The 13,587-nt window shown below is 30.2% G+C and overlaps 1 protein-coding gene across 1 annotated transcript in view; it reads left to right on the top strand.

Moving 5' to 3' along the window:
* Positions 1-13,587, top strand: part of LOC134727662 (nuclear receptor corepressor 1-like) — a 57,862-nt gene that overhangs the window by 4,352 nt on the left and 39,923 nt on the right. The window lies entirely within an intron of this gene.

The following is a 13,587-nucleotide window of genomic DNA, read 5'->3' as shown; positions in this document are numbered from 1 at the left end:
TAATACAAAAAGGGGAGGTCAATTTTCAATGATTGGTTAAAAGAAAAATATTTGCTTGGTATAATCGCTCTGAAGTCTTAACCAACAAAATTTCATTCAAAAAACTTCTTAAAGCATTAAAACCAAACAATGTAGCTTGGACACTTTAATTCTTTGAAATTAAAAATATTTATATAGAATGGTAGACTTTTAAATTTTAATTCTCCATGGTAAAAAAGGGGGAGGGGGTCAAATTACCATGGCTCAGTTAATCTAAAAAGTAAAATTTTCAAAACATCTTTTCAAGCTGATAAAATAAATACATACTACTTATTGGAGTATAATAAATATCTAAAGGAGTTACAGTAGCAAGATATTTTAACATGAAAGGCCTTTAGATGTATAGTAGGGGGTTCAATATACCATGGTACAATAACATGGCTAAGTAAAATTTTCAAAATATCTTTTCCAGCATGTTAAATACATACAAACTACTTATTGGGGTATTAAAACTATAATAAGGAGTTAGAATAGCTTGGGTTTTTGAAATTCAAGGTCTATAGTAGGGGGTTCAATATACCATGGTAAGGGGGAGGGGTGAGGTCAAAATACCACAAAAATATTTTTTCTATAAAATATCTTCCAGCATGTTAAATGCATACAAACTACTTATTGAAGTATTTTTACTATGTTAAGGAGTTAGAATAGCTTGAATTTTTGAAAATCAAGGTCTATAGAAGGGGGTTCAATATACTGCAGGGGGGTCAAAATACCATGAAAATATTTTTTTCTTCAAAATATTTTTTCCAGGATGTTAAATGCATACATACTACTTATTGAAGTATTATTACTATGTTAAGGAGTTAGAATAGCTAGATTTTTTGCAATTTAAGGTCTATGGTAGGGGGGTCAAAATACCATGGAAATTATTTTTTTTCCTAATATCTTTTCCAGCATTTTAAATACATATAAACTACTTATTGGAGTATTATTACTATGTTAAGGAGTCAGAATAGCAAGAATTTTTGAAATTTAAGGTATATGGTAGGGGGTTCAATATACCGCAGGGGGGTCAAAATACCATGGAAATTATTTTTTTCGAATATCTTTTCCAGCATTTTAAATTCATATAAACTACTTGTTGGAGTATTATTACTATGTTAAGGAGTTAGAATAGCTAGATTTTTTTAAATTTAAGGTCTATAGTAGGGGTTCAATATACCGCAGGGGGGTCAAAATACCATGGAAATTATTTTTTTTCAAAATATTTTTTCCAGGATGTTAAATGCATACAAACTACTTATTGAAGTATTATTACTATATTAAGGTGTTAGAATAGCAAGAATTTTTGAAATTTAAGGTCTATGGTAAGGGGTTCAATATACCGCAGGGGGTCAAAATACCATGGAAATTCTTTTTTTTCAAAATATTTTTTCCAGGATGTTAAATGCATACAAACTACTTATTGAAGTATTATTACTAAGTTAAGGAGTTAGAATAGCTTGAATTTTTGAAAATCAAGATCTATAGAAGATGGTTCAATATACTGCAGGGGGGTCAAAATACCATGGAAATTATTTTTTTTCCTAATATCTTTTCCAGCATTTTAAATACATATAAACTACTTATTGGAGTATTATTTCTATGTTAAGGAGTCAGAATAGCAAGAATTTTTGAAATTAAGGTATATGGTAGGGGGTTCAATATACCGCAGAGGGGGTCAAAATACCATGGAAATTATTTTTTTTCCTAATATCTTTTTAGCATTTTAAATACATATAAACTACTTGTTCAAAATACCATGGTGATTAATATTTTTCAAAATATTTTTTCCAGGATGTTAAATGCATACAAACTACTTATTGAAGTATTATTACTATATTAAGGTGTTAGAATAGCTATAATTTTTGAAATTTAAGGTCTATAGTAGGGGGTTCAATATACCACAGGGGGTCAAAAAACCATGAAAATATTCTTTTCTTCAAAATATTTTTTCCAGGATGCCAAATGCATACAAACTACTTATTGAAGTATTATTACTATATTAAGGTGTTAGAATAGCAAGAATTTTTGAAATTTAAGGTCTATGGTAGGGGGTTCAATATACCGCAGGGGGTCAAAATACTATGGAAATTATTTGTTTTCAAAATATTTTTTCCAGGATGTTAAATACATACAAACTCCTAATTGAAGTATTATTACTATGTTAAGGAGTTAGAATAGCTAGAATTTTTGAAATTTAAGGTCTATAGTAGGGGGTTCATTATACCACAGGGGGGTCAAAATACCATGAAAATATTCTTTTCTACGAAATATTTTTTCCAGGATGTTAAATGCATACAAACTACTTATTGAAGTATTATAACTATGTTAAGGAGTTAGAATAGCTAGAATTTTTTTAATTTAAGGTCTATAGTAGGGGGTTCAATATACCGCAGGGGGGTCAAAATACCATAGAAATTATTTTTTTCCCCAATATCTTTTCCAGCATGTTAAATACATACAAACTACTTGTTGGAGTATTATAACTATGTTAAGGAGTTATCATAGCTAGATTTTTTTGAAATTTCAGGTCTATGGTAGGGGGTTCAATATTTTGACTACTTATATAGACCTTAAATTTCAAAAATTCTTGCTATTCTAACTCATTAACATAGTAATTATACTCCAACAAGTAGTTTGTATGTATTTAAAATGCTGGAAAAGATATTAGGAAAAAAAATAATTTCCATGGTATTTTGACCCCCGCTGCAGTATATTGAACCCCCTTCCATAGACCTTAAATTTCAAAAATTCTAGCTATTCTAACACCTTAACATAGTAATAATACTCCAACAAGTAGTTTATATATATTTAAAATGCTGGAAAAGATATTAGGAAAAATAATAATTTCCATGGTATTTTGACCCCCCTGTGGTATATTGAACCCCTTCTATAGACCTTAAATTTCAAAATTTCTAGCTATTCTAACTCCTTAACATAGTAATAATACTCCAACAAGTAGTTAATATGTATTTAAAATGCTGAAAAAGATATTAGGAAAAAAAATAATTTCCATGGTATTTTGCCCCCCCCCCTGTGGTATATTGAACCCCTACTATAGACCTTAAATTTCAAAATTTCTAGCTATTCTAACTCCTTAACATAGTAATAATACTCCAACAAGTAGTTAATATGTATTTAAAATGCTGGAAAAGATATTAGGAAAAAAACAACTTTCCATGGTATTTTGACCCCCTGCGGTATTATGAACCCCCTACCATAGACCTTAAATTTCAAAAATTCTTGCTATTCAAACTCCTTAACATAGTAATAATACTCAAATAAGTAGTTTGTATGCATTTAACATCCTGGAAAAAATATTTTGAAAAAAAATAATTTCCATGGTATTTTGACCCTCCTGCGGTATACTGAACCCCCTACCATATACCTTAAATTTCAAAAATTCTTGCTATTCAAACTCCTTAACATTGTAATAATACTCTAACAAGTAGTTTATATGTATTTAAAATGCTGGAAAAGATATTAGGAAAAAAAAATAATTTCCATGGTATTTTGACCCTCCTGCAGTATACTGAACCCCCTACCATATACCTTAAATTTCAAAAATTCTTGCTATTCAAACTCCTTAACATAGTAATAATACTCTAACAAGTAGTTTATATGTATTTAAAATGCCGGAAAAGATATTAGGAAAAAAAATACTTTCCTTGGTATTTTGACCCCCCTGCAGTATTATGAACCCCTACCATAGACCTTAAATTTCAAAAATTCTTGCTATTCAAACTCCTTAACATAGTAATAATATTCCAATAAGTACTTTGTATGTATTTAACATGCTGGAAAAGATATTTTTAAAATTTTACTTGACCATGGTATTTTGACCCCTCTGCGGTATATTGAACCCCCTACCATATACCTTAAATTTCAAAAATTCTACCTTATATAACTCCTAAACATAGTTATAATATTCCAATAAGTACTTTGTATGTATTTAACATGCTGGAAAAGATATTTTGAAAATTTTACTCTGCTATGGTATTTTGACCCCCCTGCGGTATATTGAACCCCCTACCATAGACTTTAAATTTCAAAAATTCTAGCTATTCAAACCCCTTAACATAGTTATAATACTCCAATAAGTAGTTTGTATGCATTTAACATCCTGGAAAAAATGTTTTGAAAAAAAATAATTACCATGGTATATTGACCCCCCTGCGGTATATTGAACCCCCTACTATAGACCTTAAATTTAAAAAATTCTAGCTATTCAAACCCCTTAACATAGTTATAATATTCCTACAAGTAGTTTGTATGTATTTAACATACTGGAAAAGATATTTTGAAAATTTTACTTAGCCATGGTATTTTGACCCCCCTGCTGTATATTAAACCCCCTACCATAGACTTTAAATTTCAAAAATTCTTGGAATTCTAACTCCTTAACATAGTTATAATACTTCAATAAGTAGTTTGTATGTATTTAAAATGCTAGAAAAAATGTTTTGAAAAAAAATAATTTCCATGGTATTTTGACCCCCCCTGTGGTATATTGAACCCCTACTATAGACCTTAAATTTCAAAAATTCTAGCTATTCAAACTCCTTAACATAGTTATAATACTCCTACAAGTAGTTTGTATGTATTTAACATACTGGAAAAGATATTTTGAAAATTTTACTTTGCCATGGTATTTTGACCCCCTCTTGCAGTATATTGAACCCCCTACCATAGACCTTCAATTTCAAAAATTCTTGCAATTCTTACTCCTTAACATAGTAATAATACTCCAATAAGTAGTTTGTATGTATTTAAAATGCTGGAAAAGATGTTAGAAAAAAAATTAATTTCCATGGTATTTTGACCCCCCTGCGGTATATTGAACCCCCTTCCATACACCTTAATATTCAAAAATTCTAGCTATTCTAACTCCTTAACTTAGTAATAATACTTCAATAAGTAGTTTGTATGCATTTAACATCCTGGAAAAAATGTTTTGAAAAAAAATAATTTCCATGGTATATTGACCCCCCTGCGGTATATTGAACCCCCTACTATAGACCTTAAATTTCAAAAATTCTAGCTATTCAAACTCCTTAACAAAGTTATAATATTCCTACAAGTAGTTTGTATGTATTTAACATGCTGGAAAAGATATTTTTAAAATTTTACTTTGCCATGGTATTTTGACCCCCCTGCGGTATATTGAACCCCCTACCATAGACCTTAAATTTCAAATATTCAAGCTATTTGAACTCGTTAACCTAGTTATAAAATTCCAATTAGTTGTTTGTATGTATTAAATATGCTGAAAAAGATATTTTGAAAATTTTATTTAGCCTTGGTATTTTGACCCCCCTGCGGTATATTGAACCCCCTACCCTAGACCTTCAATTTCAAAAATTCTAGCTTATATAACTCCTTAACATAGTTATAATATTCCAATAAGTTCTTTGTATGTATTTAACATGCTGGAAAAGAAAGTTTGAAAATTTTACTCTGCTATGGTATTTTGACCCCCCCTGCGGTATATTGAACCCCCTTCCATACACCTTAATATTCAAAAATTCTAGCTATTCTAACTCCTTAACTTAGTAATAATACTTCAATAAGTAGTTTGTATGCATTTAACATCCTGGAAAAAATGTTTTGAAAAAAAATAATTTCCATGGTATATTGACCCCCCTGCGGTATATTGAACCCCCTACTATAGACCTTAAATTTCAAAAATTCTAGCTATTCAAACTCCTTAACAAAGTTATAATATTCCTACAAGTAGTTTGTATGTATTTAACATGCTGGAAAAGATATTTTTAAAATTTTACTTTGCCATGGTATTTTGACCCCCCTGCGGTATATTGAACCCCCTACCATAGACCTTAAATTTCAAATATTCAAGCTATTTGAACTCGTTAACCTAGTTATAAAATTCCAATTAGTTGTTTGTATGTATTAAATATGCTGAAAAAGATATTTTGAAAATTTTATTTAGCCTTGGTATTTTGACCCCCCTGCGGTATATTGAACCCCCTACCATAGACTTTCAATTTCAAAAATTCTAGCTTATATAACTCCTTAACATAGTTATAATATTCCAATAAGTACTTTGTATGTATTTAACATGCTGGAAAGATATTTTTAAAATTTTACTTGACCAAGGTATTTTAACCCCCCTGCGGTATATTGAACCCCCTACCATAGACCTTCAATTTCAAAAATTCTAGCTATTATAACTCCTTAACATAGTTATAATATTGCAATATGTTCTTTGTATGCATTTAACATGATGGAAAAGTTATTTTGAAAAATTTACTCAGCCATGGTATTTTGACCCCCCCCCCCCTGCGGTATATTGAACCCCCTACCCTAGACCTTCAATTTCAAAATTTCTAGCTTATATAACTCCTTAACATAGTTATAATATTCCAATAAGTTCTTTGTATGTATTTAACATGCTGGAAAAGAAAGTTTGAAAATTTTACTCTGCTATGGTATTTTGACCCCCCCTGCGGTATATTGAACCCCCTTCTATAGACCTTAAATTTAAAAAATTCTAGCTATTCTAACTCCTTTACATAGTAATAATACTTCAATAAGTAGTTCGTATGCATTTAACATTCCTGAAAAAATGTTTTGAAAAAAAATAATTTCCATGGTATTTTGACCCCCCTGCGGTATATTGAACCCCTACTATAGACCTTAAATTTCAAAAATTCTAGCTATTCAAACTCCTTAACATAGTTATAATACTCCTACAAGTAGTTTGTATGTATTTAACATACTGGAAAAGATATTTTGAAAATTTTACTTTGCCATGGTATTTTGACCCCCCCCCCCCCCCCCCTGCGGTATATTGAACCCCCTACCATAGACCTTCAATTTCAAAAATTCCTGCAATTCTTACTCCTTAACATAGTAATAATACTCCAATAAGTAGTTTGTATGCATTTAACATCCTGGAAAAAATGTTTTGAAAAAAAATAATTTCCATGGTATATTGACCCCCCTGCGGTATATTGAACCCCCTACTATAGACCTTAAATTTCAAAAATTCTAGCTATTCAAACTCCTTAACATAGTTATAATATTCCTACAAGTAGTTTGTAGGTATTTAACATACTGGAAAAGATATTTTGAAAATTTTACTTAGCCATGGTATTTTGACCCCCCTGCGGTATATTGAACCCCCTACCATAGACCTTAAATTTCAAAAATTCTTGCTATTCTAACTCCTTAACATATTTATAATACTTCAATAAGTAGTTTGGAATGTATTTAAAATGCTAGAAAAAATGTTTTGAAAAAAAATTAATTTCCAAGGTATTTTGACCCCCCCCCCCCCCCTTTGCGGTATATTGAACCCCCTACCATAGACCTTAATATTCAAAAATTCTAGCTATTCTAACTCCTTAACTTAGTAATAATACTCCAATAAGTAGTTTGTATGCATTTAACATCCTGGAAAAAATGTTTTGAAAAAAAATAATTACCATGGTATATTGACCCCCCTGCGGTATATTGAACCCCCTACTATAGACCTTAAATTTCAAAAATTCTAGCTATTCAAACCCCTTAACATAGTTATAATATTCCTACAAGTAGTTTGTATGTATTTAACATACTGGAAAAGATATTTTGAAAATTTTACTTAGCAATGGTATTTTGACCCCCCTGCTGTATATTAAACCCCCTACCATAGACTTTAAATTTCAAAAATTCTTGGAATTCTAACTCCTTAACATAGTTATAATACTTCAATAAGTAGTTTGTATGTATTTAAAATGCTAGAAAAAATGTTTTGAAAAAAAATAATTTCCATGGTATTTTGACCCCCCCTGTGGTATATTGAACCCCTACTATAGACCTTAAATTTCAAAAATTCTAGCTATTCAAACTCCTTAACATAGTTATAATACTCCTACAAGTAGTTTGTATGTATTTAACATACTGGAAAAGATATTTTGAAAATTTTACTTTGCCATGGTATTTTGACCCACTCTTGCGGTATATTGAACCCCCTACCATAGACCTTCAATTTCAAAAATTCTTGCAATTCTTACTCCTTAACATAGTAATAATACTCCAATAAGTAGTTTGTATGTATTTAAAATGCTGGAAAAGATGTTAGAAAAAAAATAAATTTCCATGGTATTTTGACCCCCCTGCGGTATATTGAACCCCCTTCCATACACCTTAATATTCAAAAATTCTAGCTATTCTAACTCCTTAACTTAGTAATAATACTTCAATAAGTAGTTTGTATGCATTTTACATCCTGGAAAAAATGTTTTGAAAAAAAATAATTTCCATGGTATATTGACCCCCCTGCAGTATATTGAACCCCCTACTATAGACCTTAAATTTCAAAAATTCTAGCTATTCAAACTCCTTAACAAAGTTATAATATTCCTACAAGTAGTTTGTATGTATTTAACATGCTGGAAAAGATATTTTTAAAATTTTACTTTGCCATGGTATTTTGACCCCCCTGCGGTATATTGAACCCCCTACCATAGACCTTAATTTCAAAAATTCAAGCTATTCTAACTCCTTAACATAGTAATAACACTCCAAATTGTAATTTGTATGTATTCAACATGCTGGAAAAGATATTTTGAAAATTTTAATTAGCCATGGTAATTTGACCCCCCTGCGGTATATTGAACCCCCTACTATAGACCTTGAATTTCAAAAATCCAAGCTATTCTAACTCCTTCACATAGTTATAATACTCCAATAAGTAGTTTATATGTATTTGGCATACTGGAAAAGATATTTTGCAAAATTTTATATAGCCATGGTATTTTGACCCCCCTGCGGTATATTGAACCCCCTACTCATAACCATCAATAAAAAAAATAATAGCCAATAAATTGTAAATTAGATTATCTGCAATACTATTTCTTAAAAAACAGGGGGGTTCAATATACCGCAGGGGGGTTCAAAATACCATATGTGAAAAATGACCCCGGGGTCAAAATACCATGCGGTATAATGACCCCGGGGTCATTTTACCGCATGGTATTTTGACCCCGGGTTCAATTTTTAGGGGGTTCAAAATACCATATGACACCGGCCTCTGTTGTGCAGACCAATTGGTGGCCTTTGGTTATTTTCTGCTCTTTGGTTGAGTTGTTATCTCTTTAGTGAATTCCCTGTTTCCATTCTCAATTGTATTGTAGATCAATATGCAAACTGCCATTTAATTGCATTCATAATCATTTTATTATTAAAGAGCATATGCACAAATTAGCACAATCAGTCATATTCAGAGGAAGTATACCTTAAATTCAGAAATTATTTAGTTCATTTATTATTGCAAATTTGTCATTTTAGACTAAAATGCAAATTTAATTTTTGTGATGTTGCGAAAAATCCTGTTTAATTCATATAAAAAGTTTCAAAATGAGAGTTTAATTTAATGTGATTATACCCCTGTCACATTTTTGGCAATAATAAAAACATCACAATAATTTCTGAATTCACAGTATTTCACACAAGCCTGGGGACAGTCTAAACATAGTCTTAAAGATACCCAATGCAATTTTATATTCATTTTATCTGTCATCTTAAGTTGTAAACTCTTTCATAAATCTTCTCTGAACCACAGGACCAATTCAAACCATACCAAACCATCTGTCATTGTTCATGCAAGATCTTCAAATAATTCAATATAAAACGCTCAATATAAAAGACAGGCGAAAAAAGATACCAGAGGGAAATATTCAAACTCATAAGTATAAAATCAACTAACCATACCATGGCTAAAAAAGAATAGTCAAACAATAATGTAAACAAAACACAACATAGAAAACTAAAGACTTAAGACTAAGCAAGAGTTATTGCCCATACATTTTTTTTTTTTTTTTTTTTTTGTGTTTTTGTTTGGTAATGTCTTTTTATCCTACTTGGCCTAATTATTAGAGTTCTTTCTCTATTAAGCAATTTTCACCAATTTTGTGTATTGCAGTAGAGATATTTTCCATTAAAGTTTGTAGAGTTTTAATCACCAGGGACAGTAAAATGTTGTACATGTAGTACACTGTTTGAAACTATTAAGTACAATGTCAATGATACTTTATTATAAAATAAAGCAAAGTCATACTTCCAGATTAAAATGACTTCTGTCACATAGAAGTGACAATTAGTCAATACCTTACATGTTAAACATGTATATCCCTACAGGATTATAACACTTGCAGACATGTGACATAGTTGCAGTGTCATAACCGGAGATTGGAAAATTTTCAGCTGGAGTTCTGGTTGCATAATTGGAATATTTTATTGTTGGATGTCTATTGATGTTTTTGGTGTTCATTTTGTAGTAAAGTTGAATTAGATAACATATTAAGTTGACTAGCAGCTGTAAAAAAGGTGCTGTAATTTAACACAACTAGGGATTTTAATATAAAATTTTTAAGAGTAAAAAATGCATATTTGTTATTTTTTAATAAGCACCTAATTTTAAATATCAAGTGAAATCTAATTGAAATGAAATTGAAAAGTAATTACTATTACAGGCAACTTTTGTAATGAAATTATTTCTTTTGATGACTTTTAAAATTTTAAATTACAATTAATTACATCACAAATACTTTTTTAAGGCCCAAGTCAGGTGTCAAGTTTATTTTTTTAATTGAGTGTTGTCTACTTCTTTTTCTATTTTTTTTTTTTGGTTTTTATAGGTGGTACTTAATGTTTTGAAAATTTTACTTTTTTGTCAGAGGGTCAAAGTAAATACTTTGTCTAAATTTATGAAAATTAAACGATCCAAATTAATTTTAGTGAAGGTGTTCCACCTTAAAAGTATCTGTTCCTGTTTGTAGAATGGCATGGTCTGGCATTATGTTGAACCAATTTGACCCCAAGCATGTCAAGAGATTTCTTGAAAATCAAGCTTTTTTTAAAATTTTAAAACATAGGCAAGATTGGGTGCAAGTTTCGTTTCACTTTACTTTTTAATCAGACAGTTACTGTATTGTATTGACTATTCTAAGCTTAGCCAACATGAATTACAGAATTTCTCAGTTAACTACACCCTGCTCCAGTGATCAAGAAGCAGCGTGCTGGCCTCCAATTACTAAAACAAATTGTACATGTATACAATTTACTACTTCTCCACAATTTAAATATTTAAGAAGAAGAGCAAAGACTGGTTAGCTTGAGTATGTTAGAATGACATCTTCCTGGTAACTGTTACCTTATAAACCAGCTTAAAAAATGTGGCTCAACGTGTAGTTGCACTCAAGTACTAAGCAGGATTTGTTTTCAGACCTCTTTAACATGTTCTTCTCCTGATATACATGAAATAGTTGCCATTGAACACTTTTCCATTATCTATCATGGGACGACATGTTGCACAGTTAGCTAAATTTGCAACAGTCAAATAACATCAACACCACTTTATTTTCTTTCAGGTCCAGTATTTATCTCTGATTAAAATTTTAATAAAAATCACAAATATGTATAATTATATTAGATGTTGTGTGAAATTTGTTGATAACTTGTGCTCAAAAATGTTTAAGAAATGACCTTGACATTTGCATTACTGGTATACAATCAAAATAACCTAAAGGAAAGACATTTCTCTGTGTGAACAGTTTATTTCTATGCCCCCAATGTTGTGAAGGGGCATTAAGTTTAACCTTGTCAGTCTGTACGTACATCTATTTCAAAATTTGTGTCCTTTCTCACTTTAGTTTGCCTCAACGAACCAAAAATGACGAAACTTATACAAAATGCTCATTACTACATAACACAGATCAAGTTTGAATTTTGGTGGCATCACTTTTACTAGTCTAGAATTATTATGCCCTTTACAAATTGAAAATACTGAAATTTACCATTTCCGTTCTCTAACTTTAGTTTGTTTCAAACAAATGTTCTGAAACTAATGCGCAATGATTATTATCACAAAACACAGTTCAATTTTGAATTTTTGTGACCTCACTTTTCCTGTTATTGAGTAATGCCCCTTTACAAAAAAAATACTATTTATGGCCCCGCTGTAGCCAAGTCTGTACGTCTGTCCATATGTACGTCCCAAAGTTGGTTTCCGTTCTCTAACTTAAGCCTTAACCAAATGTAAAGATAATGTTATGAAACTTATACACAATGCTTATTACCAGAAAACACAGATTAATTTTGGTGTTGTCACTGTAACTGTTCTAGAGTTTGCCTCTTTACAAATTGAAAAATAGATGATTTTTTAATTTTTGTTCTCTAACTTAAGTTTGCCTCCAACAAATGATAAGAAACTTGTACACATTGAATGCTTATAACAAACTCAGATCAAGTACAAATTTGAGTAGTTTTACTTTTACCATCTTATGTAATGTCCCTTTTATATGCAAACAGGGGCATCATCTGTGTGCCATGGACACAATTTCCCGGTTTATCACTATAGTTACCAGATAAATGGCCTTGAGTTTTTGTCAGACAACATTCCACTCTCACACTGATATTAGCAATTGCAGTTCCTTGGAATCCATTAGGATTTTTTTATATTATTAATCAGAGCAAGATAAAGCATTTTTAAAAACAGTAAAACTGGAAAATTCTGATTCACTTTTGTTGATATTGTTTGTTTGAAGACAAAAACTTCGTTGTAATAAAGATGCCAAGGTGTCACTCAAAATGATAGGTTGATTTTAAATTTGCATAAAAGATCATCTGAACATGACCCCTTATGATCAAAATGTAGCAGTGTAAGGTCTGATTTTAATCAAATTGTTCAGAACATTGACATTTTTGTTGAATTCCTAAAATGGATGTTTATGAAATATTTTGATTAATGAAATATTTATTCTTTAATAGTATATGTAATGAATATCAGATGTTATAACTTTTACTAAAAAAAAATAGTTTGTTGTACAGGCTGCGCATGAGTTTTAAAATTTCTTAAATATTCCTGTTTATTTCTTTAGATTGATATAAGGAACATAATGCATTTTGAAACTTGTTTTTCCTGTTATAAAAATCCATGTTATAAATTTTGCCAGTATAAAAATATGATGGGTCAGGGATTGAAATTAAATATTTTGAGTTATAGCCCATCCAATATGTTTTGTAGTCCATAAATAAGCGCAAGGATGTAGATTTAATTTTTGTAATGGAATATTTGTTTTCACTTTTTGTGAATCTCACTAACATTTTAGGTGGTGCCTTTGATGTGAAAAGATTTAGTTTCATTTTTGTTGTTTTTTTATTTTTTTTTGCAAAACCACACATATAAATAAATAATTTTTGGATTTTTAATTGAGGATATATCTTTCATTTGACTTAAGATACTAGGAGGGATTATATTTTTAAACAAGCAATATGTTTCCAACCAGACACATTGACCAGGACTTATTAATCCTTACACTCTTATCAAACACTGACCTTGATCTATATCTTTTTTTAAACATAGTCATGAACTATTATAGTGAAGTAAAGTTTGGGGCATGCCAGATAAAAATAAGTACATTTGTAGTTGGATTAAAGATCTAATACCTGCAATCCAAATTTGTTAAAAAAATAATATATTTGGCTCCTGAAAAGTATGAATATGTAATTTCACACTAAAGATTATTCCTACAATTGGGGAAATATACACATTCTAACACC

Source organism: Mytilus trossulus, chromosome 8 (assembly GCF_036588685.1).
Source record: "Mytilus trossulus isolate FHL-02 chromosome 8, PNRI_Mtr1.1.1.hap1, whole genome shotgun sequence".
NCBI lineage: Eukaryota > Metazoa > Mollusca > Bivalvia > Mytilida > Mytilidae > Mytilus > Mytilus trossulus.
This window is presented reverse-complemented; position numbering and strand designations above follow the sequence as displayed.